This window comes from Hyperolius riggenbachi, chromosome 2, assembly GCF_040937935.1.
Source record: "Hyperolius riggenbachi isolate aHypRig1 chromosome 2, aHypRig1.pri, whole genome shotgun sequence".
NCBI classification, from domain to species: domain Eukaryota; kingdom Metazoa; phylum Chordata; class Amphibia; order Anura; family Hyperoliidae; genus Hyperolius; species Hyperolius riggenbachi.
In genome coordinates, this window is record NC_090647.1 from 99331809 (window position 1) to 99340930 (window position 9122).

Below are 9122 nucleotides of genomic sequence, written 5' to 3' on the forward strand. Positions count from 1 at the left end.
TCAGCGCTCGGGATACTGAGGTGAGAGCTATAGCAGGCTTGGAGGCTGCTCCCATGGCACAGTATGCCCTTCTCAGGTCTGCATCAACCTTCCTCTCCAGCGGTTCTTTAAAAGACACCGCATCTTCTAGGGCAGTGCTGTCCAACTTCATTGGCATGGAGGGCCATTTTTTTTTCAGCCCCCATGGTGGAGGGCCGAAGGTTCTTGCTAGAGCCGCAGGCCCCCCCCCGGAAAAAATGCAATTCAAGGATAATTAGATTGGCAGCACTTTTCACAAAATGCAATTTAAAATAATGGTGAAGTTGTGTGGCGCGCGTAGCGCGCCAGAAAACACGAGGGTTCCATACGCGCGCCGCGCCGAAAAATGGGTGTGGCCATGGACCAGAATGCGGGTGTGGCCACGGGTGGAGACAAATTTACATGAACTTAGCAATGTGGGACATTAGATTAGGATAGTGGTGGTGAACCTTTTGGAGGCCGAGTGTCCAAACTGCAACCCAAAAGTCACTTATCGCAAAGTGGCAACAGCAATTTAAACTACATACAAACGTTTTAACTCATACATGAACATTATGGAAAATCCAAGTTGAAAATAAACTGTGAAGATAAACAATTTCATCCATCCTACTCCTGAAAAATGTGGGGTTTTTTTTAGAACCTCCCAGTTTTATTTTTCGTTTTAAAAAGCTAAAAAGTAGGTTTAATGCTATTGTCTCATGATGACGATTCAGCTTTTCCATAGTCGCAGTTCGCAATCATGTGACCCCCAACAAGACAAATTCAGCAATCATGAGGCCCCCAACAAATCATGAGGCCCCCAACAAGACAAATTCAGCAATCATGATGCCCCCAACAAGACAAATTTAGCAATCATGAGGCCCCCAAAAAATCGTGATGCCCCCAACAATCATGTGGACCCCAACAAGACAAATTCAGCAATCATGAGGCCCCCAACACGACAAATTCAGCAGTCATGAGGCACATAAATAGACAGCATTTCACATAAATAAGCAGAATGCCCCTTTAGTGACAGGTGCCCCCCACTTAGATAGTGACAGGTGCCCCCCACTTAAATAGTGACAGGTGCCCCCCAGCTAGATAGTGACAGGTGCCCCCCAGTTAGATAGTGACAGGTGCCCCCCCAGTTAGTGACAGGTGCCCCCACCAGTAGCGAGCCCGTTACCTCTGGGGCTGGCCTCTCCTGTGTCCCCGCTGGCCTCTCCTGTGTCCCCGCTGGCCTCTCCGGTCTCCCCGCTGGCCTCTCCGGTCTCCCCGCTGGCCTCTCCGGTGTCCCCGCTGGCCTCTCCGGTGTCCCCGCTGGATCAGACCTCACAGATCGCGGCGACTGAAGCAAGCAGAGCGCGCGCATGACACCCGCGCGGCAGAACGTCACATGCGGAAGTGACTAATGATTCACTTCCGCATGTGACGTACTCCGTGCGGGTACCATGCGCCCTCTGTTTACATCAGTCGCCGCGATCTGTGAGGTCTGATCTGTGAGGCAGCGGCAGCGGGGGGACATAGGAGAGGCAGCGGCAGCAGGGGGACATAGGAGGGGCCAGCGGCGACACCGGAGAGGCCAGCGGGGACACAGTAAGAGGGAGCAGGCATGGCGCCCATAGCGCAAGCCATGCCTGCATCCCAGGGAGACGAGCGGGCCGCAGCAGGTGGCCTGGCGGGCCGGATGCGGCCCGCAGGGCCGCCAGTTGGACAGCACTGTTCTAGGGGAAGGGTTACATGCTTAGCTAGGCGTAACACTGAAGCGTCCACTGTGGGAGGTGTGTCCAGCTGTGAGATTATTCCGCCTTCAAATGGATATAGTTTTGACAAGCGATTATTCATAACTACTTTCCTTTCTGGCTTGGACCACTCGTCCTGAATCAGTTCCGTGATTTCCTCCATTACTGGGAAGGTAAGTGGCTTTTTCTTAAGATGCGGAAAAAATCTTTGTTTTTTAGCCGGAGGCTCTTCCGTATCCTCCCATTGGATGGCCTCCCGTACAGACCTTACAAATGGTGTCACCACGGAAAAATCAAATCCTACTGCTAGGTCGTCTTCCTCCTCCTGCTGTTCTAAATCTGAGAAACTAGTAGGTTCATCTCTCCGCGGGGCTGCTGTAGATGTTGTTGCTTGCTCCGCCAATGACTGTTGTACTATTTCCCTTACTAAGGAAGTTATGTCCTGCTCAGGCTCTTCTTCCATGGGTATGGAATAAAAACAGTCTGTGCAGACCAATTTCCCTGGCATAGTCTTTCGGCCACATGCCCAACATGTCTTGTCTTTACTGGTGTGTGCCTGGCTCTGCGATCCCCTGTGGGACTGAGACTTGCTTGACCTCGAGGAGGATCTAGGTTTTCCTTCGCCTTGAGATAGGCTGAAAGAAAGAAGAACAGGACCCTCCGTTACAGTCTTAAAGAAAAGCCTCATGATGTAGAAACAGATCAGAAAAAAACAAAACCGTGCCCTACCTAGAGTTTTGCTGGTCTGTTTGCTGGGCAGCAGGGGGAGTATCCCTTTCCTCCATTGCAGCAGTCTAGTCTGTCTATCAACAGTAGGAAATACAAAACAATATGTAATGCCTGCACTGATGAGATAATCACTGCACCTTTAAGTTTCAAATTATACCTTGCAGTTGTGCAGTCTGGTCCTGCAACGCCAAAAGACAGAGCCCCAGAATAGCGCGAATCTGCAACATAAGCAACAGTGCGCCGTTATTAATAAAGCTCTAGCCGATCCTGTTCCATACCAGCGACTCGGCAGAGACATACCTTGCTCCTCTGAGGGCTAAATTGCCTCCTCTCTCCTCTGTAGCTCTCCACGTTATGCCGGGCGTTCAGGCTGGCTGCGGTCGGCTGTACCGACCTTTAACTGTTCCTGCTCCAAGCGGAAGTCCTCCAATGACGTCACTTCCGGCACTTCCTGCGTTCCAGAGGAACGCTAGAGGGAACTCCCCGCTGCCCAATCAGAAGATCGCGCTGCTTTACCGCGCCTAATGCGGGAGAGAGAGGCCCCCAGAAAGACCAGCAGAAAGATGGGGCACCACCACCTAAGTCTGTTTAAGACCAAACGGCGGGGCTTCACACCGAGGCAAGTGTGGCTGGCTGTCAAGAAAACAGCAGGTAGGGCAAAAATAATAATAGAAAGAAAAAGTAACACAATATAAAAAAAAAAATGTTTCAAGCTGCACTGCTACAGCTTGACAGTCCTGTAGGGAGGACGGAAAAAAAAAAGTACTTGCTAAGGGGCAGGTCTTAGAATTTATAATCACAGGTCCTGTAGGGGTTAGGGGGGCGGGACTAACCCGTAGTAATGCTGCCATGGAAACGAAAGGAAATATATCCCTTCTGTTCCTCCAGCCGGTGCATCGTTCCTCTGCTGTCAGTCCATAAAGCTGTTTGCCTCAACAGTTCTTCAGAGCTACTTGTGTCCCCGAGTTGTTTGGAGGGCGGCTGCTCATTAGATATCCTATACTTAAATCCATAATAGGTTTTTTTTTTTTTTTCAAAGGCCATGGTAAAACATTTAAAATTTAAAGTAACAGTACACATTTAAAGAACCTGTTTTAAATACAGACCGTGTGGAGTCCCCTCTACCAAGCAAATTTTAACCGTCTGTTTACCATGCATGCTGGTATTTCCCAGGGAATTCAGAGCACACCAGTGTGGGGCACAGTCTCCTTAGCAATACCAAATCATATGATCCATAAGATTGCGAGGTACCCTGCAGAGGGGGAGGTGAAGCTTTCCCCTCTTTAGAGCACTCTTGATCAAGGGGCTCATACGCTGGCGTAACTATGGGGAAGCTGGTTGTGTGTGTGTGTGGGGGGGGGGGTTGCGTGAAGAAGCGGTGCCCCCGACTTCTTCCTTCTCCACCAAGTGCCCCCTCGCGTACTCCTCTGATTATGTTCTTCCAGTCTGACCTACAGTTCAGCGCGGCTTTGGTGAGGGGGCTTTACTTTCCCCCCATCCGTGCACTCCTTCTGCAGCCACTAGGTGTCACTGTCCTAGTGATGGGCCGAACCGTTCGCCTGGCGAACCTCTCTGGGCCTCTTACTACTTCCGGGTCGCCATGACCCGGAGTAGTACGCCTGCGCTGCCCGGCGGAGCGCGTCCTAGATCGCACTCCTGTTGCCGGGCACTCTCTGCGCATGAGCGTGATGTCACTCATGACGTCACACACATGCGCAGAGAGTGCCCGGCAACAGGAGCGCGATCTAGGACGCGCTTCACCGGGCAGCACAGGCGTACTGCTCCGAGTCATTGCGACCCGGAAGTATTAAAACCCCCATGGATTTAGAGATGTTCGCCGGCGAACGGTTCGGGAACCGTTCGCCACATCTCTACACTGTCCTCTCTGCCTTACCCATTGGCCAAAAAACACGCCTTGTCACGCCTGAGCACTCAGCGCTAATGAGCACTTGACCATGCATGGGAGCAGCTTACAGGTGGTGGACTCTCTGCCTTCAGCTTCACATAGAAAAGAGGCACTTTTTTCACTAACGTGCAATCGCAGAGATGGATGCCGACACATGTATGTTCATCTAACTTTATAGTGAGTCTGAAGCAAACCAAAAAAAAAAATACTTACCTAAGGAGAGGGAAGGCTCTGGGTCCTATAGTTCCTTCCCATTCCTCTCCTGCTCCTCTTATTCCAGCGCTGGTTCCACCGTTAGCAGTTCCTGACTGATGTGTCGGAGACTGCTCTCTGCTGCTGCCGGAGGCTTTGGACGTTTCGCACATGCCCAGTACTGAGCTGGACATCTTCAGGAGCACTCAGGCTCCCAAAGACTTCTGAAGCCTCCCACAGCGGGAAATTTGAACGGGGGAGCCAGCACTGGAACGAGGGACCATGAGAGGAACAGGAAGGCTCTATAGGACCCAGAGCATTCCCTCTCCTTAGGTAATTATCTTTTTTTTTTCACTTAGACTCCCTTTAAGTATACTAATGGTTTTAAAGATCTATGTTATAAAAGTCATGTCTGTTTCTCCATTATAAAATCAATCTGTTTGTAATTAACTTTAAGCAGGTAAAGAGGGAAGAAATATCCTATGAGTATCACTGAAGTTAGGCTTCCTTTCCACGGACCGCTGATAGGCAGTGAAATGCCTCTCAAACTCTCTCAACTGCTCACTGCTGCCTAGTAACTGCTCGTTGCTGCATGATCACTGCTTACTTCTGCCTGGTAACTGCTTGCTGAGCACACAGCTCAACAGTTCGTGGAAAGGAGGCCTTAGTTTAATTTAGATGTAAACAAATAAACGGGCAAAGGTCAGTATCACGTAAGTAATTTGTATGCTGCCCCACCCTTGTGGCTCCTTTCAGCAGGTTAGAAGCATGACTGAGCAGATTGCCATTTGCTGTGGAAAAGGTCAGTATTTAACTAAGCGATTGAAGTGATTGAAATTTGCCAAATCTGAATTAAACTAACTTCATGATCTTGTTTTGTTGTGAGTTTCCTGTATGTCCTACCTTGTATGTTGGCGCTTTATAAATACAATAAATAATAATAATAAATCAAAACCTAACTATGGAATATCATGTATTGTACTGCCTTGCACTGATCTATGGTGATCAGATTTCAGCCGAAGCTTGGTAACACTGTGGTGTATTCAGGAAAGTAGGGGAAAATTGCCGGACACAGGGAGCGTACCTTACTGGTATTCCAGACAATAAGGTGCGTGTGTTGCGCAACGAGGGCAACCTGCATTACCTAGGTCAGTGTTTCTCAACATTTTATTGGTATGTACCCCTTTTAAAACCATATACTCACGAAGTACCCCCTAGCATAGTAAACATTATCACAAGTACCCCTTGACAAATATATATTCAATCATAGTACATTATAATTGGTTTTAAACCATTTCCAAGCTTTTACTATTGCTTTTAATTAGCTAAAATACTAATTTGGTGTTGTTTAAATAAGATTTATCATTTTCTAAATCTCTAAATTTGTTATTCCTGGTTAAGTATATCAAGCCCGAGTACCCCCTGGAACACTCAGAAGTACCCCCAGGGGTACGCGTACCACAGGTTGAGAAACTATGACCTAGGTAATGCGTAGGTTGCATTAATTGCGCAACATGCGCTACCTTACTGTTGGAAATACCGGTGAAATTACCATGTTTTTCCTGTACATGGAAACCTTACCGCCACTTTCATAGGCAAACGCAGGGGTGGATTTCAGCTCCCCAGAATCCCCCCTCAGACCAGGGCAGGTGCAGTGTATGGGTATAGGCACAAGTTGAGACACCAGAGTATGTGCATGTACCCTGCAGCTCACAGCACTGCCCCCTTTCTTTCCCTGCTACAATTGACTTTGGATGTAGCAGCAGTGTGTGTACAAAGCATGGAGCAGCAGTGTGTGTACAGAGCATGGAGCAGCAGTGTGTGTACAGAGCATGAAGCAGCTCTGAGGAATTTAACAGAGTCAAGTATAAGCACAGCCCTGTGCCCTGCTGTGTGAATGATTTGCTTTCCCCTTCCAATGTTGGCTGTCCTCATTATTATCTGCATCCAAACTGCTCCTGATCAATCCCCAGCGTGACATCCTACCATATTATTATTCTGTATTGTGCAGGGCTGAGGGAGACCTTTCAGGAATCGCCCCCTTGAAAATCCTGGGTTTGCCCCTGCTTTTTCTGAATACACCTCATTGATTGGTAAGCTGCCACTGCCAGCTCTCCACTTATGGATACAGTACAAAATTATGCGGCCATCAGTTCCACACCACTTCCCCGCAGTGCTTGATAAATAGCAGAAAGACCTTACCCAATTAATGTTCAATCAATTCTTCAGTCTAAACAAGTTGAGAAATACTTTTTTTATAGACTTTCTTTTATTTTAATGTTTTTAGTGAACTGAATGTCTAATCTGTTAGAAACATCCCACAGTATGCAGGCCCGCCATCAGGGGGGGACATCCGTGACTCCCGTCACGGGCCCGGGCCTGCAGGGGGGCCCCATCCCCCCCGCGGCCCTAGCGGGTGCCGCCCGGCCGCCGCTCAACCTCCCCTGGCCGCTGCTCCCTCCCTCCATCCCTCTAGCCGCCGCCGCCTCCGCTGCTGCGTCAGACCCCGATCAGGCGGCGACAATAGTGCGTGCGCTAGGACCCAGCGCCCGCACTGATATGCGGAAGTGACGTCACTTCCGCATATAGAGCGGGTGCGTCCAGCGCCCGCTCTTACTGGTCGGGTCGCCGCTGATCTTGAGGTCTGACGCTGCTGGCATTGGCAAAGTAGGGGAAGCAGCGGCGGCGGCTGGGGGGGGGGGGCCTCCCTGTCACTCTCTCACTAGCTAAAGGGCCTCCCTGTCACTCACTCACTAGCTAAAGGGCCTCCCTGTCACTCACTCACTCCCTAAAGGGGCTCCCTGTCACTCACTAGCTAAAGGGCCTCCCTGTCACTCACTCACTGCCTAAAGGGCCTCCCTGTCACTCACTCACTAGCTAAAGGGCCTCCCTGTCACTCACTCACTAGCTAAAGGGGCTCCCTGTCACACTCACTCACTCCCTAAAGGGGCTCCCTGTCACTCACTCACTAGCTAAAGGGGCTCCCTGTCACTCACTAGCTAAAGGGGCTCCCTGTCACTCACTCACTCCCTAAAGGGGCTCCCTGTCACTCACTCACTCCCTAAAGGGGCTCCCTGTCACTCACTCACTAGCTAAAGGGCCTCCCTGGCACTCACTCTCTAGCTAAAGGGGCTCCCTGTCACTCACTCACTAGCTAAAGGGCCTCCCTGTCACTCACTCACTAGCTAAAGGGGCTCCCTGTCACACTCACTCACTCCCTAAAGGGGCTCCCTGTCACTCACTCACTAGCTAAAGGGGCTCCCTGTCACTCACTAGCTAAAGGGGCTCCCTGTCACTCACTCACTCCCTAAAGGGGCTCCCTGTCACTCACTCACTCCCTAAAGGGGCTCCCTGTCACTCACTCACTAGCTAAAGGGGCTCCCTGTCACTCACTCACTAGCTAAAGGGCCTCCCTGGCACTCACTCACTAGCTAAAGGGGCTCCCTGCCACTCACTCCCTAAAGGGGCTCCCTGTCACTCACTCACTCCCTAAAGAGGCTCCCTGTCACTCACTCACTACCTAAAAGGGCTCCATGTCACTCACTACCTAACCTGGGGGTCCCTGTCAGAATCCAGGTGAGAGGTGTCTACCATAATAAGGGGGCATTCTGCCTATTTATGTGAAATGCTGTCTATTTATGTGCCTCATGACTGCTGAATTTGTCTTGTTGGGGGCCTAATGATTGAATTTTTACTTGTTGGGGGCCTCATGATTTGTTGGGAGCCTCATTGCCTCAAGATTGCTGAATTTGTCTTGTTGGGGGCCTCATGATTGCTGAATTTGTCTTGTTGGGGGCCTCATGATTGCTGAATTTGTCTTGTTGGGGGTCACATGATTGCTAACTGCGAGACTATGGGAAAAGCTGAATCATTACCATATGAGGCAATAGCATTAAACCTACTTTTTTAGCTTTTTTAAACAGAAAATAAAACTGGGAGGTTCTAAAAAAATGATGGAGCACTTCCTCCTTCCGGCTTGAAGGAGGAAGTGCTCGATATCGAGGCTTGCAACGCGTCCATTCGGACACTTGCACCTCGTTGAAACGCTGGGCGGAGAGCGGCGTTCTGGGTAATTAACCCCGCCGCATCTAGCCGCTCAGCTGTGGCAATTAGAGCTAACTTGAATCACGAGTATCCACCGTGGTTATTCGTGATTAATTTGTGGACAGCAAGCCTCCAACTAGCTCTGCCAACATGTAATGGCTACGCACATTTCTCAGTTGGGGGGGGGGGCCGGACTGATGATTTGTGAGGGGCCCCAAAATTTCTGATGGCGGCCCTGAGTATGTGTGGTCAGGAAGCCAGGCAAGGCCTATCTCCACGCAGGGACGGATCTGGGGGGGAGGGGGGGGCGGCGGGTCTCTTGCCCCAGGCGCAGTTTGAATTCTTAAAAAGGCAGCAAAATGTAGATGGGGAATGGCAGTTTAAGCGCCAAAACCTGACCTTTAGGTGCCAAAACCTGACCTTGCCCCAGGCGCAACTTGGTCTAGATCCGTCCCTGTCGGAGTTTGTATGTTCTCACAGTGTCTGTATTCTATTAATGATGATGATTTATG